This window comes from Dryobates pubescens, chromosome 7 (assembly GCF_014839835.1).
Source record: "Dryobates pubescens isolate bDryPub1 chromosome 7, bDryPub1.pri, whole genome shotgun sequence".
NCBI lineage: Eukaryota > Metazoa > Chordata > Aves > Piciformes > Picidae > Dryobates > Dryobates pubescens.
The window spans coordinates 16,047,938-16,074,396 of record NC_071618.1 but is presented as its reverse complement, the minus strand read 5'-3'; positions in this window follow the sequence as shown (position 1 = coordinate 16,074,396).

The following is a 26,459-nucleotide window of genomic DNA, read 5'->3' as shown; positions in this document are numbered from 1 at the left end:
AAAGACAAAAGTACAACCAATGCTCAAAGCAATTTACATCTCTGTAGCCAGAAGGTTGTTTCTGAAAAGGTATCAGTTACAAAAGTGTTTTGTATTCAATGCAGCTCTCAAACACAGGGTGTAACTTAGTGTTGAGTGAGACTTCTATTGAGTAAGCATGAACTTGGGCTCATGAGTGTCCTATTTGCTGAGCTGAGGGTTGGTACCATTGAGATTGAAGTCAATGGGAGAACTCCTTAAATGAAACACGAAGGTTATAGCACCTGTGGACTTCAGTGGATACAGAATTTCCAAGTAATGAACCTGGAGATTTGAAGTCTTCATCAGGTAAGCTCTGATTAACTATTTTTTTATAAAAACACAAACAAACAAAAAAGGAACAAATCATTTTCCCGTGATGATGAATAAAAGCTAGGAAAATTGGTGTCTAAGTTAGGTGGGAACATGTCTGCACCAGGCTTATACAGCACAGACATTGCCTTTAACACCTGAAAAGCAAAAAGGAATCTAAATGTATGATTTCAAAGGTTTGGGGATTTTATAGTTGCTGTCATGATTTGGAAAGATTGAGTCAAAAAGACATCTTATCTGTGATGGGTTGTGCAGGAGGATGAAGCAGGCATAGGCAGAAAAATTGCACCTTGGAAGACCAAGCAGTGTGTTGCTGTTCTTCTGTTGGGCCTGAGCACAGTTGTCCCCAGGCCTCTGCAAAATGGGGCCTCTGCTGTTTCTTTCTCAGGCACATTCCATGATTGCATTACAAAACATGCCCAGAGATCTGTGTGACAGAAAACAAGAAATTCACCCAGGCAAAGCAAGCTGTAGGCTACAGGGGTTTTACCCTTGGCTCCTTCAGCTCCAGGGCAAGAATGTGCTCCACACCTGCACTGAATTGTAGACCTCTTCTTTGTACTCTACAGTTTGAGATAACTCACAAGTTCATCACTCGTCCCAGCAATGTTTTCAGCTCTCAGTCAAATGAGACCATTTCGTATTTTCTGAAATCCTGACCATGCCCATTCCTCTCCTCTGCATTGCCTACACTGGCTTCTTGTGAGATCATGAGCCTTCTAGATATTGTCTTAAAGAGTGGACAGAAATAATTTTACCACCAGAAAGTGATGGTGAATGGTGCCACTTCCAGCTGGCAGCCAGTCACTAGTGGTGTCCCCCAGGGATAAGTACTGGGTCCCATCCTGTTCAATATCATTATTGATTATCTGGATGAGGGGACTGAGTCCATCATCAGTTAGCTTGCAGATGACACCAAGCTGGGGGCAGGAGTTGATCTGTTAGAGGGTAGGAAGAGCTCTGCAGAGGGACCTTGACAGGCTGGACAGATGGGCAGAGTCCAATGGCATGAGATTTAACACATCCAAGTACCAGATTCTACACATTGGCCACAACAACCCCATGCAGAGCTACAGGCTGGGGTCAGAGTGGCTGGAGAGCAGCCAGGCAGAAAGAGACCTGGGGGTACTGGTCAATGGTAGGCTGAACATGAGCCAGCAGTGTGCCCAGGTGGCCAAGAAGGCCAACGGTATCCTGGCCTGTATCAGGAACAGTGTGGCCAGCAGGAGCAGGGAGGTCATTCTGCGCCTGTACTCAGCACTGGTTAGGCCACACCTTGAGTCCTGTGTCCAGTTCTGGGCCCCTCAGTTTAGGAAGGATTTTGACTTGCTGGAACGTGTCCAGAGAAGGACAACAAAGCTGGGGAGGGGTTTGGAGCACAAGCCCTATGAGGAGAGGCTGAGGGGGCTGGGGTTGCTTAGCCTGGAGAAGAGGAGGCTCAGGGGAGACCTTATTGCTGTCTGCAAGTACCTGAAGGGAGGTTGTTGCCAGGTGGGGGTTGGTCTCTTCTCCCAGGCAACCAGCATCAGAACAAGAGGACACAGTCTCAAGCTGTGCCAGGGGAGGTTTAGGCTGGATGTTAGGAAGAAGTTCTTCACAGAAAGAGTGATTGGCCTTTGGAATGGGCTGCCCAGGGAGGTGGTGGAGGTGGTGGAGTCACCATCACTGGAGGTATTCAAAAATAGACTGGATGAGGAAACTAGGTGCCATGGTTTGGTTGATTATATAGTATTGGATTGGACTCGATGATCTCAAAGGTCTTTTCCAACCTGGTTAATTCTGTATTCAGATCATCAGAACAAGAGGACACAGTCTCAGGCTGTGCCAGAGGAGTTTTAGGCTGGAGGTTAGGAGGAAGTTTTACACAGAGAGAGTGATTGCCCATTGGAATGGGCAGCCCAAGGAGGTGGTGGAGTCACCATCACTGGAGGTGTTGAGGAGGAGACCTGATAGGGTGCTAGGTTGCATGGTTTAGTTGGTTGGGTGGTGTTGGATGATAGGTTGGACACAATGATCATGAAGGTCTCTTCCAACCTGGTTTAATCTATTCTATTCTATTCTATTTTACTCCCAAAAGAAGTAAAATAAAGATGATCTCATTGAATTGGAGATAAATACAGAATTATATTTAAAAATATACAGGGAAATGCAGAATACATGAATCCTTAAGACCTAATGCATATACAGGATACATGAAAAACCAAAAAACCCCACCTTCCCCCAAACAGACTAAACACAAATCCCAGTGGTCATTTTCTCCTCCCTGCCCCCTGTTGCCTCCCTTCCATTAGGCCTAAGCAGGCCAAGACTGTGCAGGGAAAATTAGTCAGACCTCTGAAGACCACAAACAGGCCTATTCCCCCAAGGTTACAGATAAGAGACTCCCTCCAGAGAGCCAAAAGGAGGGAGGAAAGAGGCCAGGTTGGCCTTGTTGCCAATTTATAAAGAGATAGAAAGATCATGGGATTGAATAAGAAAGTTACAATTTTCCTGTTCATCCCTGGACCTTTCTGGTCCTCCTGGAGGACTCAACTCTATGTTGTGTTTTGTTTTTTTTCTTAAATGCCTCAAACTACCACAGATATGTGTTTCCCAGGTCTTCCATATATCCTGTAAGCTGAGCACTTCTGAGGAGAGAATTATTTCACGCACCTAGCAGTCTATGTTCCTGTTTAGATACTTGAGTAGAATATTTGCCTTTTACCAGCATTAGGTTGTCACCTAACATCCAGCTTATCATCTCCAGCAGACCAAAATCTTTTTCTTATAGGGCTGTTAACCTCTATAACCTGCTCACTTGAACCCTCACTGCTGATGTCCTGATGATAGGTAATACTAGGAGCAACCCGTCTTATTTGATTTATTTCATTGTTCAATTAAAATGTAAGCTTGTATTGTATTTGAGGCTCCAAAAAACAATTTTGTGCTTTCTTGTATGAACTTTCTTTTTACCCTTTTATCCATCTTTCTGAATTAGAAGTCAGAAGCATACATTTTGTGTACAAAAAGCCATTCCTGTCATAAAGAGCAAATGCAGTCCCCACAGAAGAAACAGAAAACAGGTACTAGGTTTATTATTTACTTTTCAGTTCAAATTCTTTTTCAAATGCCAAAGAAATAGCACATTAGCATAAAGGTGGACTTGCTGATACAATGGACCCAGAGTGAAAAGGCACCTTTTGCTACCGGAACTACAGGATGTGCTTTGTCTTCTCTCAGTAGTTTTCATGCTGCATTTCACTACTTGCATTCTGGGTTAAAGTTATTAAATGGAGCCATAGTTACATAAGATGCACATGGCAGGGCATTTTAGCATTTCCTGCAAGGACATTAAAATGAGTGAACCTCTGTATGAATAAAGCAATCTGAATGGAAGACCAAATAGAAAGACAAAGATGAGCTTCCTCCCCTGTGTGTTGATAATGTGTTTATTTTTTGAAATGAGGGTTAACAGCAGTGTCAGACACACAGAGAGTAGGTCAGTTCCAGTGGAACAAAAAATAGCACAGTTTTTCTGAAGTTGGTGTTCAATCAAAAATAAAATGAACAAGCAACATGAATTTGAAGTGTCATGAATATATCTTTTGTACTCTCTAGCCCTTAAGCAAATAATGAAAAGCAACTCTAGTTTTGAGTCACAATATTTCTTTAACAATGAGAATTTATTCTTGATGCCTGCAATGACGTTATTTAGTCAGTCTTTATCTACACCTTTTTTGTAAAGATAAAGCTATGGAAATGTGCTGAAGGGTATTTAAATCCCTTTGAGATTCATTCATAATCCCACACGAGGTACACTGAATTAGGTATTCTAATAAAATGAATTTTCAGGTGCAGTATCTAGTCATCAGTGCAGTGTTGCATTCTACCCAGATTTTTAGCTTAGCTAAGCTAAGTGAAGCCCAGTAAAGCTGAGTGGTTTGCTCTTGATTACATAGCACTTTGAATCTATGGCTCAATTGTTTTTTGATTTGTTTTCCCAGCACAGTATCATGAAGATGCTTTAAGGCAGAACAGGGAATTACTTTTGGAGGTTCTGCATACTATGACCAAAGAAGGATGAAACAGTAGGACACATACACATCTAATGCCTCTTTGATCACCTTTGGCACATCTGGGTGATCTGGTCTGCATCAGAAGAATAGTGAGGACTCCAAATAGGTCTTGTGTGGGAGCAGATGGTGGAAGAGCAGAAATGTGCTTGAAAATAATGGTAAAGTTAGGTTGCTGATTAAGGACACTTCAGTATTTGTGACATCTCTCAGGTTAATACATTGTGGGTGCCTCTTGCCCACACTGCCCAGCAACAGGTAGCCACTTAAACACACAAGCAGCTCACCATTTATTACAGACAACCTTTCAAATCATTCATGTATTTGAGGCACTATTCCTGTGCCTCCCCAGCCCTTTTGGCTACCCTAACACCTCAGTATATACCTTGCTCATTGCTCTATTGCCTGCAGTGGTGGTGAAATCTGGACAGCAGTAGCAGAGGCTTCTCCCTTTTGCCCCATAAGGGTGCCTCAAACCTGTCCAAGACAAGAGAGTGCACTTTATCTTAACTGTAGCTGTCAGTTTCTCCCCACAGAAGAAAGCCCATGCTGGGCTACAACAAAATTAGAATAGGACAGGACAGGCTAGGCTAGGCTAGGCTAGGAAGTGACCTAGAATGAGTATCTAGTCCAAGTGCCTGACCAGTTCAGAGGTGACCAGAAGTCAAAGCATGTTGTCGAGGGCATTGTCTAAATGTTTATTGTGCCTGTGCCGTACAAAGCCAAACAAGACACTTGACTGTCAGACTGCCTGTGAGTACCCATGTAACAGGGACTTCAGAGCACCAGGACTTGTTGTGACCATGTATCTATAGAGAATAAGTTCACATGTCGCTGGAACTTTTAGGATCTTATGATGACTTTGCTGCTGTCAAAAGTCATGCATAGTTCCTTTTACCCTGCTATCCAGTAATCTCAGAAATAGCCCTGGGATGACATTTGCCTACAGCTTTATTAATATTCCCCTGACTGGAAAAGAAAAACATTTTCATGGTGATGTTTTTGGTCAGGCTAGTTTATAGGAGACAAGATGTGTAGGTATCATGGCCTGAAGCTTTTGTGAAGTAGTTAACACACAAACAACTCTTGTATGCTCTGCCAGAACAAGATGAGGTTTCTCTTATCCAGACCTACAGCATTCATCACCTCCATCCATCACATGCCATTGCCAAGAGTCACCATGGCAAGTTAGGCTATCTGTTCATCTCATTCCTTCTGTTTTCCAGAAATAATAAAGCTACAGACTAATTTCAACAACTTAATTCAGGAGAAGTAAAATTTGCATACTTTTACACATCTGAGAAGCTCTGAGGTCACAGTGCTACAGGTTTAGAATCAGTGAACCACATCCACCAGGGTGGTAACCATCTTTTGATATAAAGCACCATGCACATTAACGTATAGTATTTAAAAGAAGTATTCTCAATATCTTTTATAACTTCTGTCCTTCACAGGGCAGGCAGCAAAATGACTGTTAAAAGGCCCTACCCAGACGTGCTTTGGGTTGCCTTTATTTCAGCTTTTAGCACCCAGAAGTATGTGCTGGCCTATGTTTATTTTGTGATCCCCAGATACTCCTGTCAACTCTTCTTATCACTTAACTGTAGTGCAATCAGTTGTCACCTGGTTATGTATTTATGGCATATACATTATACTGTTCAGGAGATAAGAAATGATTACTGGCATATACACACCTTCATTAATTCACTGACAGAGGAGTAATAGCAAATACAACTGTCAAGGTAAAATGACAGAATATATCAGCATTAGGGTCATCAAACAATGCAGGCAAATACCGTCTATAAACATAAACCTGTTAAAACAACAATACTTTATGACTTTTGGCAGCCACAAAGTCATCAATAAGATCCTAAAAGCTCCAGTGACATGTAAACTCACTCTCAATAGATACCTTGTCAGAGAAATTTAATTTGCTTTGTGGTGGTGTCACTCTTTGTTGGAGAAGGACCTTTCTCACCCTCAGAGTTCATTAATGGCAGTGTCAAAACCAGTCTTATTGCCATGACAACAATGAAGAAAGTTGAATGGAGTCTACTGGATAGCAGATAGCAGATATTTCATGTGGATGTACATGGCAGACGGGTTCATACCAAGCAAAATGCTGCTCTTTCCAAAGTATATTAAGATGAGTTCAAAGTAAGTGCACACAAGCACTTTCTGAAACTTGGAATATTTTTTTTAACAGACCCTTATTGTTTTAAAATAATTTTTGTACCAGAAAAATAGGACAAACTATTCAATGACTTAGGTCTAAAAACCTGCTCAGTTTTATGACTTAGAGATGAAAGTACCCTTTGAACCATTTTGATCAATGTCATGTTTTCTTTAACAGCAAAGGTGACCCTGTTTATATTGTTGGATAGTGGTTACAGCTGTTCTTTTACTTTGCTGTTTAGTCACACAATCAACATTTGATAGACTATTAATAGTAAACACCACTCTGGGTTAATGATTTCTATGGGGTTTTTTGGGGGGGTTGGGGTTTTTTTTTGATCACTTTGCAGTTTTGTCTCTGTGAGACTCAATGACTCAAAAAGTGGGTAAGCCTAGATGACTGGTCTCCTAGGTTGGGGCAGTGAAAGTCAGATACACACTGAATCATCAAAATTTTAAGTGAACTAATTCCAATTAATTGTGTTTGTCTTTGTTGAAACCATTGATACTCCCTCATTCTTCTGTTTGCAAGCTCACTTCTCCAGATCATCTGCTGGTTTATATATTGCAATCTTACTCCCACTTCTTGTTTCAAAGGCAAATGATCTTCATTTTCTAAAATGTGTTTTCTGCTGAATATTTTTACACTCTCCCAATCATTTTCATCACCCTGTGCTGAAGCTGACATAGACCTGCATTGTCATACGAGAGTGTGAGTACCCCGATCTGCACGTGATCTTCCCCATAGTCACACCACCCACCACGTAAAAGCACTCCTACCTTTGTTTATACCATTGCCACCTATGAACTTGTTTTATTATTTGGACTGTGTCAATTTACAGCTGTCCACCACCATATCCAAGTCCTCTTCCTAACCTGACACTGCAGAACAGTGTGAAGTTCATGAGTAAATCTTGTTTTCCTCTCCAATTAATATTATTTTGCACTTGTTGACAATGAGCTGCACCTGTCATTTTTTCACCCTTGGTCAGTACTCTGGAGCTCCAACTGATCTTTCCCATTCATGACAGATATCAAGAATATTATTCAAGAGATCAGTACCTGAGCACTTTATTCTTAATCTTTTGCTTTGTTGGAAATGGATTCATCTGATTTTTTTATTTCCTATTTCTTGGCTTTTGATCTCAGACAATACATCCCTTCTCCAAAGAGAAACAAGAGGTGTTTTTACACTTGCTTCTAAGGAACCTTTTCACTCACCTTTTGAAAATTAAAATGCATTCTTTTAACTCTTTTTTTAACATTTCTTTACATTTTTACATTGCATTACTGACAGGTTAAAAAAAAACCCTAATGGATTAGAAAGATACAATTTCCTGTTGCAGAATCTGGTGAATTGCCTTTTTCCTTTAATATTTCTTTTTAATATCTTTTTCTTAGTGCTTTCTTTCCTAGATTACAAAAAGTATTATTATAATTTTCAACAGCAAAAGGATGAGGAAAAGAAGAGGCAATTCCAGGCCAGCCTTTGATCTCTCACAGAGATATTATTCTGGTGCTCTTTGCTGGGTTCATCTACTGGCTGCAAGTTGATTAATAGACTTCTTAAAATATTAAACTGCAATGCAACCCAGTTTTGCTAATTTATCATCTACTCTAAATGTAGATTTTATTCCCTTACACAGGTACAACATAGTTTCAAAAAAAAGTAAAATGACAAGCAAGGAAGAAGTAAGAAAATGAAAGGAAGCACCACTGTTGGAAACAGGGTCATGAAAGGGCTCCCAGAAATTGAAGGCTAAACTGAGCACTGGAGATACATTCATATACATTGAATTCCTTCTCAGGTCTAAATTCTCTACTCTTATTTCATCCTTTTTTGCTTTTCTTTACCAAAGAATAGGGAAACAGGTATGTAAGATAAAGCAGTTCATCTTGTCAGAGATAAATATCCCATTTAAACCTCTTTTCATGGGTTTCCACCAAAGTGTGTAACACAGGTCTCAACTTTAGTGCTTGTCTTCATGTCTACCACAAGTAGCTCCTCCTCCATGGGAGACTCAGGGGGACCAGCCTTCTCCTGATGATCTGAGGGCAAACACCTGTAACAGGCATGTGGTCCTCTCTGACCACAGGTATTCGTTCCCTGCCAATACCCTGCCTCTCAAAGTCAAGAATATGATTTTCATAAATTGATCTGGCTAGTGAGATTTGGGAAAACACAATAAATTATTCAGCAGGTTCTTCAGCCACATTTATTTACTAAAGAGAGGATGCCAAGAGAGCTGTGTGTTGAGTGCTGCAGTTCAAGTGGCCAAGAAACCAAGGGCTTGCTCGGTGTGTCTGCAGAGCAGAGCAGAGCAGGTGGGGGCTGTGGCCAAGGGATGTTTCTACCTGATGAACCTCTATGGAATAAAAAATTAAAAACTGATGTATTAGTCTTCCTTCAGCAGAGAGGAACAGCAGTAAAAATTTACCTTTTTAGCTTGATGAAATCTCTTTGCCATAGTGAAAGCTATTTGTTTTAGGTTACAGCTGTTAAGAAATAATTAACAACTCGCCTTGTGCTCAAAACCACAAAATTACTGTTTCTTACTTCATTGCAGCCAATTCTTGTAACACTGCTTTGTTTCTGGGCTTTTTGCTTATCTGTGTACAAACGTCCGAGATCAAAAAGAAATAAAGGACCAGTCACCTAGCAATTAATGGTAGGCTGTTAGTGAAAGGTTCTTCATGAAATATCATTACAAAAAATATTTAACAGGTTACAGAAGTAAAAGGAATGTGTCCCTTAACACCAAGCTCTTACCACCAAAGTGTCTTGCCCCCACATTTTGTTGCCCTCAGTGGAAGATTTTAATCATGGTTTCACTGCTTGATTAAATTTGTACCTGAGTGGATGAAGGTACATCCTACAGCTCTTGCACTGTGCATCTTCTTGTAAGCCCTTAATGGGGAGCAGGCTGCCCTCAGCATAGCAGCATTTGATTTAAATTGGAACAGGTCTGAAAGGCCACAATCAGGTTAGTCCAAGCAGTTAAGAGGTCTCTGAAGACGTGCAGGGTCAAAGCCAAGCCATTTCAGCTTCCCATTAGCAAAGGAGTCTTGTGTCCCATGTGCAGGCCTCCCCACCCACTGTTCCATCATGTACATGCTTTCCTGCACTGAAACCACTGGCTAGGCTGTGATGTATCAGGGGATACATCCCCTTGGTGTGGTCCTCTGCCTTAAGATGCTTCCTTTCAGCTACTGGACAATCATTTGGTAAGAGAGCTGCTCGGGACCAGCACCGGGACTGGCACCAAGACTGGTGTGCTCGAGCTGAGGTGAATTGAGAGGTGCTCTGTTTTGTTTTCTTTTTAAAGCTCTTTGGGCAGGACGACCTCGTCAGACAGTGAGGACCAGCAGGTTGTCTTCTCGCGTGCCTGCTCGAGAGGGTGATGTCAGCCGCGGGAAACTGAAACGAGAGAGAGCAAAGCCGCGCGACGCCGTTTGGCAAGAGAGCCTCCTGGCTGGATTGCAGCTAGCAGCGCGTGCCGGGTCAGCAGACAGAGTGCAGAAGCCTCTGTGGTAGCTTGGGCACAATATAGTAGTCAGGTGGAATACATATATTCAAGAAGAAACAATAAAACCCCCCAAACTTAATGTCACCTGCCTGAAGAGATCCAGCCATGGTAACAAATTGGCCAAAGGCCACTAGAAAAATGGTAGGTACCCAGAGCCGGCGCACAAGCACACAGGCATCCAGGCTGCTAGCTGCAAAGAGTGCTGGAGCCTGGCACTTGGAGGGTGAAAGACACACCACCTGTGTGAGGTGTGACCAGGTGAATTATCTTCTCCATCTGGTGGCTGAGCTAAAGGATCAAGTATCAAGACTCAGGACTATAAGGGAATGCAAAAGGGAGTTAGATATGTGGGAGCAGGCTTTACAGACCTCCCCTGTTGAGGGAGGCATCCCCAGAAACAGGGGGGAATGGGTACAGGTCCCTGTTAGAAGCAGCATGGGGAATCCATCCTGGCCCTCTTTACATCCCCCGCTGCCCTTGCACAATAAGTATGAGGCCCTGCAGGTTGAGGGCAATGTGGATGAGAAGACAGAAAAAGAACCATCTAAGGGGATGCCTATAGCAAATCAATCCCCACCAACCATCAGGACTAGTATCATAAAGAAAAAGAGAAGGGTAATTGTTGGTGACTCTCTCCTGAGGGGAACAGAGGGACCTATATGTCATCCTGACCCATCCCACAGGGAAGTTTGCTGCCTACCTGGGGCCCAGGTAAAGGACATCACCAGGACACTACCAAAACTAATCCAGCCCTCTGACTATTACCCATTGCTGGTAATCCAAGCTGGAAGTGATGAGATTGATAAGAAGGGCACCAGGAAAATCAAAAAGGAATTCAAGGCCCTCAGATGATTGATGGGGCAGGAACTCAAGTGGTGTTCTGCTCAGTTCCCTCAGTGGCAGGGGTGTACACTGAAAGGAACAGGAGAGCCCATGCCATCAACAAATGGCTCAAGGGATGGTGCCAGCAACAGAATTTTGGGTTCTTTGATCAAGGGGCAACTTTTACCACTCCTGACCTGCTGGACCTAGATGGGGTGAATCTATCTAGAAAGGGAAAGAGAGTACTAGCATTGGAGTTGGCAGAGCTCATTGAGAGGGCTTTAAACTAGGTTTGAAGGGGGTAGGTGAGGAAAGCAGCCTCTTCAGAGGGGAGAGAGAGGGACATAAACTAGAATTAGTTGAGAAATCAGCAGCCAAGCTGAAGTGCATGCACACCAATGCACACAGTATGGGTAACAAACAAGAGGAACTGGAAGTCTTGGTCCACCAGGAAGGCTGTGATACAGTTGCCATTACAGAAACATGGTGGGATGATTCACACAATTGGAGTACTGCACTGGATGGTTACAAGATCTTCAGGAGAGAAAGGCGAGGGGGAAGAGGAGGAGGGGTGGCCCTGTATGTTAGGGAATCTCTTGATGCCAAAGAATTTGAGGTAGAGGATGAAAGGATTGAATGCCTGTGGGTTACAAACAGAGGGAGGGCTAACAAAACTGACATCCTGGTTGGAGTCTATTATAGACCACCCAACCAGGATGAAGAGGTAGATGAAGTACTCTATAAGCAACTGGAGGCTGTCTCAAGATCATCAGATCTTGTCCTTGTGGGTGACTTTAACCTGCCAGACATCTGCTGGGAACATAACTCAGCAGAGAGGAGGCAGTCCAGAAGGTTCCTAGAGCATATGGAGGATAGCTTCCTGATGCAGCTGTTAAGTGAGCATACCAGGGGTCAGGCCCTGCTTGACCTGCTGTTCTCCAATAGAGAAGGGCTGGTGGGAGATGTGATGGGGGGAGGCTGTCTAGGGTGAAGCGACTATGAGATAGTGAAGTTTTCAATATGCAGGGAAATAAGGAGGAACAATAACAGAACCCTCACTTTGGACTTCCAGAGGGAAGACTTCAGCTTATTTAAGCAACTAATTCAGAAAGTACCCTGGGTATCAGCCCTTAAGTACCAAGGGGTCCAGGATGGTTGGACCTACTTCAAACAGGAACTCTTGAAGGCACAGGAACTGGCAGTTCCCACGTGCCAAAAGATGAGCCACCAGGGAAGGCAACCAGCCTGGATGGGCAAGGAGCTCCTGAAGGAATTAAGGGGAAAAAAGAGGATGTATTGCCTTTGGAAAGGGGGGAGGCAAATCGTGATACGTTTAAGAATGTTGTCAGATCATGTAGGAGAAAAATTAGAGAGGCAAAAGCCCAGTTAGAGCTCAAGCTGGCCACTGCTGTGAAAGACAATAAAAAACATTTTTATAAATATATTAACACTAAAAAGAGGGGCAAGAAGAACCTCCAGTCTTTATTGGACCTGGAGGGGAACATTGTAATTAAAGATGAGGAAAAGGCTGAGGTTCTAAATACCTTCTTTGCCTCAATTTTCAACAGTAAGGCAGGAGGTCTCCAGGATACCTGGCCTCCTGAACTGGTAGATGGGGTCAGGGAGCAGTGCAGTACCCGTGAAATCCATGAGGAAGGAGTTAGGGACTTGCTGAGCCACTTGGATCCCCACAAGTCCATGGGACTGGATGAGATCCATCCTAGGGTGCTGAGAGAGCTGGCAGATGAGCTGGCCAAGCCGCTCTCCATCATTTTCCACCAGTCCTGACTCCCCGGAGATGACTGGAAGCTGGCCAATGTGGTGCCCATCCACAAGAAGGGTCAGATGTAGGAACTTGGAAACTACAAGCCTGTCAGCCTGATCTCAGTGCCAGGAAAGACTATGGAGCAGATCATCCTGGGGGCAATCACTGCACACCTGAAGGATGGCCAAGGGATCAGGTCCAGCCAACATGGATTTAGGGAGGGCAGGTCCTGCCTGACCAACCTGATCTCCTTCTATGATCAGGTGACCCACCAGGTGGATGTGGGGAAGGCTGTGGATGTAGTCTACCTGGACTTCAGCAAGGCCTTTGACACCATTCCCCACAGCAAACTGCTGGCTAAGCTGTCAGCTCATGGCTTGGACAGCAGCACTCTGTGCTGGGTTAGGAACTGGCTGAAGGGCTGAGGCCAGAGAGTGGTGGTGAATGGTGCCACATCCAGATGGCAGCCAGTCACTAGTGGGGTCCCCCAGGGATCAGTGTTGGGCCCAATCCTACTCAATATCTTTATTGATGATTTAGATGAGGGGATTGAATCCACCATTAGTAAGTTTGAAGATGACACCAAGCTGGGAGCAGGTATTGATTGATTAGAGGGTAGAAGAGCTCTCCAGAGGAACCTTAACAGGATAGACAGATGGGCAGAGTCCAGCATGGTGGCATTTAACAGGTCCAAGTGCCAGGTGCTGCACTTTGGTTGCAACAACCCCATGCAGAGCTACAGGCTGGGGTCAGAGTGGCTGGAGAGCAGCCAGGCAGAATGGGACCTGGGGGTACTGATTGACAGTAGGCTGAACAGGAGACAGCAGTGTGCCCAGGTAGCCAAGAAGGCCAATGGCATCCTGGCCTGTATCAGGAACAGTGTGGCCAGCAGGAGCAGGGAAGTCATGCTGCCCCTGTACTCAGCACTGGTTAGGCCACACCTTGAGTCCTGTGTCCAGTTCTGGGTCTCTCAGTTTAAGAAGGATATTGAGACTCTTGAACGTGTCCAGAGAAGGGCAATGAGCACAAGCCCTATGAGGAGAAGCTGAGGGAGCTGGGGTTCTTAGCCTGGAGAAGAGGAGGCTCAGGGCAGACCTTATTGCTGTCGACAACTACCTGAAGGGAGGTTGTAGCCAGGTGGGGGTTGGTCTCTTCTCCCAGGCAACCAGCACCAGAGCAAGATGACACAGCCTCAAGCTGTGCTGGGGAAGTTTAGGCTCGAGGTGGGGAGAAAGTTCTTCACAGAAAGAGGTATTTGCCATTGGAATGGGCTGCCCATGGAGGTGGTGGAGTCACCGTCCCTGGAGGTGTTCAAAACCGGATTGGACGTGGCACTTGAAGCCATGGTTTAGTTAGTCATGAGGTGTTGGGTGATAGGTTGGACTGGATGATCTCTGAGGTCTTTTCCAACCTTATTGATTCTATGATTCTATGATAATGAAAGGTTTCTGTGTCTCTGGAGGTGGTAACCTTGATTATGTTTTTAATAGATGGGAATGACAAGAACCCTGATGCAAGCCCTCTGTGTATTCACTCCACTATGAAGCAGCACATTTTGCTCCATGTCCTCTGTTTGCACTAAAACTGGTAGCAAAAGATTAAAAGATACAAAAAAGCCTAAGATGTGATGTACCAAAATGTTACTGGAGAGATGTAAAAAGTTCTGTGAAGTAAGACAGGATCACAAGACTCTAAGAGAGTAATTTTGTTCCTGTATAATCAAAGTTACAATCCAAAATACAGTGACTGAAGTGTCACTTGTTCCACATCGTCTGTGCCTAACTGTAGATTTGAAGTCCTGTCTGCAAGGGAGGATGTACAGTCTCCTGTTTCAGCAAGACAAGAATTTATTAAGCGTTTATATCTGTCTCATTGGGTTTTACAAATGCAAGTCATCTGGCTTAAGAAGTCCTACCAGTGGCCCTCATACCGGGCCTCATACAGTGCTATGCACCGTAATCATTAGCATGTGACTCAGACCTATAATAGATCATGGATAGGACTTCCTTTGGTGTTTTTTTCCCTTAAGCATGACCCTAATTCCAGTGGTGGATCACAGATGAGCCTATGCACTAACCATAGCAAGGGAACAGGAAGGCAGGTCTCTCGCCTCTGCCTGGACGAAGAGCATCTACTGCTTCTATACCTTCTTATGATCTGATCCAGCAGAAGTACATCAGCTAGGGGTAGTGTCTATGTAGGCACCTACATGTGAGCTAGATGTCTTACAGGCCTGTGAAAGTCAGTCAGTATAGTCAGTGAAGCCTGGAGAGCTGTCAAACAATACTTGTGATGTTATGGTGAGTTGAACAGCTCTCTGGCTTCCCTTGTATTAACTAAGGGCTTGACTGAGTTGTCTAAACATAGGCACCTGGTGTCATTTAAAGTATACTGAATGGCCTCCAAATGTTGTCCTCTGGAAGGACACAGATCCTGTGCTGTATTTGTCAGCCCAAGCCAGACATCTCACATACCAAAGCACATGCCAAATGCCACCAGAAACCTATATGTGGGTGTCTGTGTCCAGTCCTTGATCTTGATTTGATTGTAATGGGAAGTTATACTCCTAGTTCACATGTAGACATATACACTAGATGTAGGTAGATGTCTATATCACTCTCCTAATGACAAATTCCTGCTTTTCTATTTTAATTGTACAACTTCAGTTGTATAACTTTGTAACAGCCAGCTTCTTAGATAAAGGTAATGTAGTTGATATATTTTATTTGGATTTAATGCATTTCAGATGCAGATCGTAGGAGTGAATATAGGAATTGCAAGGGCTCTAAAAGGAGATTTGAATGGCTATGTTTTGGTAAAGTAAATTTGCATTATTTTTACAATGGTTTTAGTGAGATACTTATTTCAGAGTTTCTACTACCTGCTTGCAGTTGGCAGGAAGGTATTTTTTCTCTTGATAATGTATATCTTGACTTCTTATGTTGGCTCATCCTCCACTGAGAGCAGGAAACATGGTCTAGCTTCAGAAATAGAATGATAGGCAGAGTACATTGATAGTACTGGAAACCTCTTGCAAGCTGGCTTGCATCTTGATGACTGGTTCAGGATTGGACAGATCACTGGATCCAGGGCTAGAAGGGAACTTCCTCCCAAGTCGAAGTGAGAGCACCACTGGATGAGAGGGTCGATTTCCTCTGTAGCATAGCCCCAGTCTGTTCTGGGCCTTTATTCTTTGCAAATCCACTCCCATTGTAGCAGTCCAACTCACTGTCTCTAGACCTAGATCTTTCCATACTCTTTCCTATGATCTTCCAATGCATTGCTAGTATTGCAGCTTTTGTTTTAAAGATCTGTACTTCTTTTGACATGAGCAAAGGAGATGTTTCATGGATTGTGTATCTGCTTTGGGGGGAACAGGGATTCTACAGATCCTTATGGATTAAATAACAACCAGATGTGGGGTTTTGATGTCAGGGCACTGGACTGATGATTTATGCAGTCCTAATGGTCTTTGCCTGAGAAGTTCTACAAAACAGCACTATCACAACCCCCCTGCTTGTGAGAGATGGGAATGAGGGATTACACCATGATAAACAGAAATTGCACAATTAGCTCAGGGCAGATTTTTCAAAAATTGTTTAGTAAAATTCTTTCTGAAAAAAAAATATGCCTGTAAAAATTTGTTAGGGAAAACAGAGATTTCTCAGCATTGAACTGAGACAAAATAGCTTTGTCTTGGACCAAATCGTCCTCCTACAAGGGTGTCATTACATTGTTACATTTATGTTCATTCACATCACTGTCAAACAGCATTGGTGGTCATTAGCTGGTTCCTCATGATCCCTTGCTGGAGTCATGAGGTTATAATCCCATACTCTCTGCTCATTATGTGGAGTCATCCACTGGCATGAGTCTAAGACCAGGAGACAAATACAGAGTACGTTTTCTCAATAGGTGTGGGGTTCACCTCCTTTTGCAGTCATCCAGGTCTCTACCTAGGGGTTGGGTACCGGTCAAGAGCAAACTAGCTTGTATATTCAATGGAGGGTGAAGATGATTTGAGTTGATGGGAATCTGTGTGGATGTAAGGCAGGCAACTCCACTGCCATGATTCACCAAGTCTCCACTATCTGTGATAAAAGCCTGGTGGAGTCACCCACCCATTTCAGAGACAACCAACACACAGACCCAGAGGCTGAGGAGCTATAACCCGTACCTCCTAGGAACAGTGGCCGGACTTCACATGGGAGTCTTTAAGGCACCCTGAATGACACCAGATACCTGCCATGTGGCAGCTGAACAGTGTTGCAGACTCGCATGTGCATACACTGCACTTTCACATTGCAATACATTATACTGTAATTGGCCTAAATCTCACCTTAGCTGCCTGTATTATATTAGTCTTTCCCAAAAACTATTTGCTTAAAATGCATCATGAACAAGTGATTCCCAGCCTGTTCTTTAGCTAAATGGGGTGTTTCAGTGCCCCACCAGATACAGCACAAAGAAGATATAAAAAGAAGAAACAAGGCAGTTAATAGGTGTTCTGTCCTGTCCTCCCCATTTTCCTGGATATGGAGCACCAGGATATTTTTGTCTCCTTCGTCAGCAAGGATCCATATGGATGCACCAGTTGCTTCAAAAATAATTGTCAGCTTTCACCAGCATTCAGATGGGCCCTATTTCTGGTCCTATGCACACAGCAAACAAGAGGTGCCATCTAGTGTCTCTCAGCAGTATCTGAAACCAAAAGGAGAAATTACCTGAATGGTGCATTTATGTCAACTTTCTCATTGACAGACACAAATCTGATCTTCCATATGTGCAAACATTTAATTTCATGGAAGTTTAAGCAAGTCAGAACTTAATGTCTTCTCTCTCACTCTGTCTCTCTGCACTGTCTTCACCTAAGGTCTGAGACTGAACTTAGCTGAAGACAAGGATGTTGAGGAGGTGGATCTGTTGGTTCATTTGGATTAGACAATTTACAGTCATTCTAAGTGATAATGGTTCATTTTTTAACAAGTTGGGGCTTCAAACACAGTTTTGCATATTACTAATATTTTTTTCTTTAGCCATTTTTTTCTTTTAGTCATTTATCTATCCCACAAAGTTTCAAAACTAATAAAATAGACAGTAGAGCCAGATCTAGACTTGAAAGTCTAAATTCAGCCTAATTGCTTCTGTGGATGCCTTTGACAATAAATCAGTGCTCTGAAAATCCACTCAGCACCTGACTCTACATTGTAGGTATTCTTGCAGTGCCATGTCCATTGACACAAAGGCCAGGCCAAGGGGTGTAGAAAGTCTGTATCTACCATGTTCAATTCTCAGTCCCCAAAAAGCTGACAGGCTGTATCCATCTAGTGCTACTCTTGGCCCTGGGTCTATTTGCTGAGTCAGAGCAATGTCTCTATCATACTATGAGGAAGAATGGTCTGGGCCTGCACTGCTTTTATCTCAAAACATCTTAGATAAAAGGAGGACAGTGTGGCACCCTCCAAACTGGAATTTTCATAGCATGAAATCAAGGAAGAGTGCTGCATGCCCTGAGGCACAGCAGAAGGGTACATAGGAGCACTGGGTGGTGGTAAACAAAGCTCAGGTAGGGCATCAGGGGATGGTGTCCTCCAGCAGAGGTGGACAGATCTGGATTGGACAGATTCATACTGCCTTTTGGCAGTATGAATTGAGGTTAGTCTGAACCAGCTCTCTTTAAGTCTTGTTGTAGAGAGGACTGATTTCCTGAGAGTGAGCTGGGAAGTTGACATTTAAGAGAGTAAAAACTTCTATCTGAATCAACAGGTGTCTCTGTAAAGGACCAGCCTGAAACACCTGAAGTCTATTTGCATGTGCAAAATGAATGATGCAAAGGAAAATCTAGCATCTCTTGCCAGCTTTTACTCTGGCTCCACAGTAAGGGACTGCTGCACCTTTTTTCAGCAAAACCAGTAGAGAATATTTTATCACATCAGAGAGATTTTGAAAGAACAGCCAGATTACGTGCCCCTAATTTGCAGCTGCCTTGCTACCTCCTAGGCTGAGATGAGGCCACAGAGTATCCTGTCTGAACATATAGGAAACTGTATTGTTTCTCACCTTTGCAGATCTTAATAACAATTGCAATAAACTAAAAGAAAATTAATTAAGTCTGCAAAAAATACATTTCTGCATTTCCTCCCTGCACGATTAACTCCTTTGTAAAACCTCTGTCTGCTATATGTTGTTTGTTGCACAGGCTCTGTTCTTAAAGCTAAGTAATCAAGAATTATTCTGTGAGAACAAATACCATAAATTATACTGTTTGGGGGTTTCTTCCAGAGTCATTCATCTTTTTACTTAAGAGAAAATCTGAACTACTGGGCAAGCTTATGTGGTAGTTACAGTTCTTTTTACCAAAAGCAAATTACGCATAAAGCATTTTACAACACAGTTTATACTGCAAATCATTTTCTTGATTGTTGAGATATCTGTGTGCATAAACAAAAGCTGCTTGTTTTGGATTCCTGATTCATTCTGCAATGCCACCATCCAGTGTTCATGATGCTTCACTGTCATTGCATGGATTATAAAACCTAGGTACTGACCTGGAACACCAGAAGAGTTTTGGAAAAGAATGCACCAAGATGCACATTAAAGGAGAGATGAGTTTGTACACCACTGTGGGACAAATTCATCTGCCTTACTCACAAGCTGATTTCAAGCAGTCACCTTCTTTGGGAATGCAAAGATCACACAAATCTAAGATTACTAGAAGGGTCTGCCCTGGAATCAGAAGAAAACATGAATCATACCTTCCTAAATTGATCATATTCCTGCTTGGAGCCAGTTAGATTAACATTTTGTATGGAAAACTGTCCCTGGACATTTAGAAGTTCTAGTTTCCAGAATAATTGATGTATAGCCAGAATCTATAGGCTTTTTGTTAGTTATATTCCTTAATGTACATTTTCTTTTCTATGCGTTCACAGCGCTCAAACCTGGAGTCTTGGAATAGTAAAATGGTAAGAAATTCAAGTCATCACGTGTGCTGGTTTGAGCTTTACCAGGAGTCTAGAAGCCCAAACGATAACAGATAGATATTCCTCCCTACACCCCGCTTTGTTTTTTTCTGGTAAGGTAGAACAAAAACGGTAGGGGAAAGAAGAAGTAAATTCATGAAAGAAATAGTCTGGAATTGGTTTGGAAGTAGAAGAGGTCATTTTTAAAATAAAGTATACATACAGCAATAACAGGGAGGGGTCACAAAGGTAAAGGATAAGGATAAATAGGAAAATACACAAAACCAACCCTGGATGACCTTATATTTTCCCTGGATGTAAGTGGATCCAATTCTTTAGAAAGCATGGATGCAGCTTGGAAAAGCAGGCCCCAACCATGTGGTCACTGCAGGAAGCAGCAGCAGATGATGATGATTAATGACGATGATCTCTCTCGAGAAGGTGAAGCAGGGAAAGAGAGGGCACTAAAAGATGTCCACCCTTTTTATAGGCGTGCTGGACAGGAAAGGATGAGTGGAATAGACCACCTTTGACCCAGAGGACCCCTCCTCCTGGGAGGGGGAAAAACAAATCTCTCTCTGCCCACCTGGATCAAGGTTCTTTTGTCCACCTGGGGGCTGAGTTCTTCAGCCCCCATAAAGGATGGGTGTAAGCCAGCACATCATGTAAACCATTTCCCCAGTCCAAAGTGGATAATCAGTATACATATATATCATCCCCGAATAATACTTGTCTTATTAGCAACTTAAGGCCTTCAGTAAAGGTGAACAGAAAGAATACTTGGGCAACTGTAATGGGTTGGAGGGAGACCCCCTCACCACCACAACCATCCTCTGTTACCAAAAATGTGATGGGCTGAGGCACCCCCTCTCCCCACCACGGGCAGAAATAAACAACTCAGACAAACAGATTGCAAAAGTGATGGAAAGCTTAAATAGAAAGCAGTGAGTGTTTACAGAGAGCCAGAAGCCCAGTGACAAAGATCCCAAAACAGACCCAGGAACATCCCATCCCCACCTGAGGGTACACCCAAGACCCCCAGGGCTTCTTCTTCCCCCCCATTGCTAGGCTAGTCTCAGTTGGCCAGATCTGAGACTGCCCATCCCCCACGGCCTTGGGCCTAGGCAGGCCCAAAGCCAGCAGACATCTCCCCCAGTTACCGGCTGACGGAGAGGAAGGAAAGAGGAAGTGCCAGACCCCGCACTGGATCTTATAGTGGTGCAAAGAATTGTGGTAAGAAATACCTAATTTCCTGCGTCCACCCCTCTGGGCTGGACTTCTGGACACAGGAAGTAAACACAGCAGGGGGCACCCAGCTCGAACTGCAACAGCAACCTATTCCAGACTCTGTTCAGAGATATATTTTTTTCTTAATGTTTAATCTGCATCTTTCCTTCCTGAAAAATTAGGTCTGTTTGTTCTTAACCCATCCACTACAGACATGGAAACCTTCATGGAAACCTTCTTTTTACAAGCTGCCTTTTAAGACTGTTGTCATGCTTCCCTCTTCTTTTATAGAGCAAAGAATACAAATTATTTCAGTCTTTTCTCCTAAATCACACTTCTGAGACATTCAGCCATTCTGAGCTGTTTTCAGTTGGCCCACGTCACTATGAGCTGGTGTCCAAGAGCAGATGCAGCAACCAAGCGCAAAGCATGCTGAAAAGTTTGAAATATTCTATTGCTTTTTGTTATAGGTACTAATAGGAGTTTTGAATTTTTAAATCACTATTATGCTGGGATCCTGTTTAACTTCCATATAATTTTTCTGAAGAGCTGCTGTATGGCAATTATTCCTACCTCACTTGGAGAGTTACTGCAAATTGAACTGCATCCTATTTTCTGCCCAATTTCTGAGAAAACAAAACACATCCATTTAGGTACCTGCTTTATCTGTTTACCTGTTTTTTAAATTTCTGCCAGTTTTCTTGGAACTCATTTACTTCTCCATCTGATGTAATTGAAAAGCTGCAAAGGTACTAAGTTCTTACAAGTTGTGTGAAAATCCATGACCAGAGTGAGGGAGAAGATGGAAACTACAGCCAAGCAGCAGTCTAAGCTCACTGGGTATTTATTTAGCCTGTCCTGCCAGCCGGCTCCTCTGCCTGGGCTAGCTCAGGGTTAGCTCCATTGCCTGGTGCCCCTGCCCAGCTTACAGCTAGGAAACACAAGGAAGAACCATCTCCAGTGCAGAGCAGAGCTGGGAAATAATACGTGATGTGGGGACATGGCAAGGGCAGATGCAGACATAGGAAATAAACCCAGACTCCATGGATTACCTGGGTTTCGGATTGTTTCTTCAGTCACCAGCATCACAATTTCTCTCAGGCTTTGGCCATTGGCAAATTTAATAAGCATATCCTATTTCCTCATCTAAATCATTAGTAAAAGGACTGAGTTAAAACATACCAATGACAGATGATGATGACTTCCCTGATGGCAGTGCAACAAGGGTAGTACTCTCCAAATACAAATTTTCAAATCAGTTTTGCTTCTGTTCTCTCTCAGGTTGATTAGGCAGACTAAGCAAGCAAAGCTTTCTCAATTTCTTCTTATGAAACAGGAGATAAAGGTCCAATAGCAGCTTCCATTCAACTTTATACAGCATGGGTCATTCAAAACTATCCTGGACACAGGTAAAAAGGATTGCACACAGGAGTGCAGAGGTGTCACAGGAATATCACCACTGGCACACACTACTTCACCACTACTGGAAATACCTTACTTGACAGGCTCCAAGATCACATGTTCATCTTCACTGTCTCCCCACTTTCTCATCACCCTTAACATAAGCTGCAATCAACTAATACAGAAACTTTTTGTACAGGCCTGTCATTTCCAGCCAATGCATTCACAGCTTACAGGCACTTGTAATATGAATTTCTCTTTTGTAAATGTCCTGTACTGTTCAACTTTATCTCATTTCCCCAGCTGCTTGAGAAGCAATTGGGAAAGTCATGTTTGGGAATTCACAAAACTTTGACTATTCTAGTTCTGCTTTGTCTCCAGAATGCCTTTTATATCAATGCCAAATTTTCTTTATATCCTATTACAGATATTTAAAATACTGATAAACTCTCTTCCATCTGCTTTATTCATTTTTAAACCTAGCCTTTTACGATCATCTATATAAACTGTTTCATATCCAACTTAAAAAAAACATTTCATCAGCATTAAGTAACTTCTCCATGTTGCACCATGGCTTTTACTTACTGACCCCAAAGCAGCTGCAACCTTCACATCAACATTTCACATTCTCATTTCCTTAGAGTGTCATGAATTTTTCTTCATAACATCTATTATTCGTAGTAATAATGACAACAACAACAAAAATACTGCACAAACTACTAGTAAAGCCATACCCATGGATCCAGTTGCATAGAAATAATGGGCATCATCAGAACCATGCTCACTGCAAATTTGATTCCTCTGGATTTCTTGTGAAAAAACTCCTCAGTTAAGTGGTCTTTATTCAACATGTATCTGGCAGAATAAACTCACTAAAGTCCCTCATTCTGGGATCTCATCTGCAGCCTGCTGTGTATGACTGTCACCAACCCCAGCAAATCTCACCGATTAGCAAGTCTGAGGTTGGCTCAGCCAATGTTATTTCAGGCATCTCTGCAACACAGTGCACACCCATGCTAAATGAGGCAATGGAAAAACAAAACCCATTTTCTTCTGTAGGAAATAGTTTACTTACTTCCTTCTGGCCATGCTGTATTTGACTGACGTGAAGGCACAAACAATATAAGTTTCCTTTCCCGTTCCCAAGATCCAGCACCCACCAAGTGTCATGCCCAAGCAGAATAACTACAGCTGAAAGCAGTTGTTTAAGTTCTTACACCATTTATTATCGTGGGATCCACTATTTCCATTTCAGTATTGGCCAAAGCTAGAAAACAGAGAATACTATTAAGGAGAACTGGAAATTATTTTAAAAGTCTGATTTTAGTCTCTCTCAATTAGCACCTAAAACAAACCACTGCGGTTTCTGAATTTTATTTGTGAGGAGCCAACCTGGTTGATTCTGTGAAATAAAAATTTCTGTGAGCAGAGTAAGATCTGACTGTATTCATCATCTTAATTTGCCTCTGGGAAGTCTGTCATTCTTCATCAACCTTCATTAAAAACCAACAAACTAGAAGTTTTCTTCCTGGATCCTAGATTCAAATGTTTTACAGAAAAACAAGTTCATTTATCTACCCTAAGCTCCTTCCTCATTCAGAGCAAACAGCTCCCAGGGCCTGTGACAATGATTGTGTCATTCCCTTTCCTAAGGAAACATCATGAGAACATTAATGTTTTTCAAGACTTCAGTACCATCTTCTAACTAAAATTACCTTAAAAATCTCTCACAATTAATACCACATGGAGAACTGGGAAAACAAGCCATTTGATTTAATTGTCAAGGCCTGAAGAGACTTTTTTTCTTCTAAGAAATGCTGATAGACCTCTCAAGCTGTTTTCAAAACAAGACATGTCTCCAGTGTATTTGCAGAACATATTTCACACCTGGTTTTCATCATTTAATATTCTTTCTGCTCCACACAACAAAGAGCACATAACAGAATTCACTTGCTACATTCACTTTCATGCTCTTTTAGAAACAACAGTTCTTAAAAAGTAGATACATGAAACACATGCTGCTGCTGGTTTCCACTTCAGGATAAACTTTGGTAACTCTTCATTAGTAGATAAATCCTTGCCCTTTTGTGAAAATAGAAATTTCAGGTAAAAGGAAAATAACATTCCTCCCAGGACTCCAAGAGAAGGTTTGGAGGTTTCCACATGACAAATGTGCATGGCCAGAAGATCCAAAGAGGTGATTCTGCCACTTTGCTCTGGTGAGACCTCACCTGGATTACTGCATCCAGGTCTGGAGCCCTTGATATAGGAAGGACATGGACCTGATGGAGAGGGTCCAGAGGAGGGCCACAAGAATAACTAGGAGGTTGGAGCACCTCTGCTACAATAACAGGCTAAGGGAGCTGGGGTTGTGCAGCCTGGAGAAGAAAAGGCTCCGGGAAGACCTAGTAGCAACCTTCCAGTACCTGATGGGGGCCTACAAGAAGGATGGAGAAAGACAGTTTACAAAGGCCTGTGGTGATAGGACAAGGGGCAATGGCTTCAAACTAGAAAAGAGCAGATTTACATTGGATGTTAGGAACAGGATTTTTACTGTGAAGATGGTGGAACACTGGAACAGGTTGCCCAGGAAGGAGTTTGAGGCCCCATGCCTGGAGATTTTCAATGTGAGGCTCTGGGCAACCTGATCTAGTTGAGGATGCCCCTGCTTACTGCAGAGGGGACTGGACTAGATGACCTTTGGAGGTCCCTTCCAAGCCAGAACATTCTATGATTCTATGAAATGTTCCCCTACGTCCAAAGCCAAGGTGTACTGCTGTCACATTGCAGAGGGACAAAAGTGTTCAGAAGAGCTCATATCCAAGATAAAAAGAATAAGGGTTGAAGATGACCTCCCAAGGTACACTGGTAAACCTAATGAAAGTACATCTCGAGTATGGAAAATAGAGTATGGCTCTGAAACATGACAACCCATGGTATGGAAGGATTTTCACATAAAACCTGCATGTTAGGGGAGATACTCAAGCCTAGGAAATGATGCAGAGAAAGGGTTTGCTTCTGAAGGTTCTGCTGCATAAGGTGAATTTCTAGAGGAGTACTGGTAGCTACTGAGATCTCACTTTTTTTTTGTAGTGGATTTGCTATTCATCTTGCTGACAATTTTTCTCAATGCACAAGTAGAGACAGTGCTACTGATACAACAGAGTCATCCTGTTTAGTTATCAGGAGTACTCACCATAGATTCATGAAGGGGAAATCATGCTTAACCAATCTGATTTCCATCTATAATGCTGTCACTAGCTGGGTAGATGATGGGAGAGCAGTGGATGTTGTCTGCTTTGCTTTTTGACACTCTCTCCCATAACACCCTGCTTAGAGAGTGTGAGTGGATAGTAAGGTGGAATGAGAACTGTCTGAATGACAGGCACAGAGGGAGTCAGCTTCTTGACATCACTGTGTTAGCACCCGATCCTGCTCAGAATGGTAATAAACTTGATATCTTTTCTCTCTGTGTGGACTGGAATTTTCACACAGGGTGATGAATCCATTTTTAGGACAACACTTTGAAACTAAAAGTGGGAGATTTAGACAATATATGAGGAAGAAATTTTTTACACTGAGGGTGGTGAGACCCTGGCCCAGGTTGCCCAGAGAGATGGTAGACGTTCCATCTCTGGACACCTTTCAGGTCAGGTTGGACAGGGCTCTGAGCAACCTGATCCTAGTTAAAGATGTTCCTTCTCACTGCAGGCATGTTGGACTAGATGACTTTTAAACGTCCCTTCCAACATAAAGTGTTCTATGATTCTATGTTCAGCGTTTCAGGAGGACTGTAGCCAGTGGTGTCAGTACTGACCCAGGGGTCCAGGCTTGTTCAACACCTTCATCAATGATCTGGAAGAAGGGGTGAAGTGCATCCCTTATCAAGTTTGCTGATGATACAGAACTGGGAGAGGTGGCTGACATACCAGAAGGTTGTGCTGCCATTCAGTGAGACCTGGAAAAGCTGAAGAGTTGGGCAGAGGGGAACCTATCAAAGTTCAACAAGGACAATTAATAGGGGACAATTGCAGTGATATAAAGGTTCCTTTAACTGTTGAGGTCTTCCTTCCCTTGTGGGAAGCATTTTGTAGTGATGTGACTGTTCCATGACTGAACAGCTCTAAGTTTGTAGTTGTGACTATTGGTATGCAAAATTGGTGTGTTCATGAGGCCT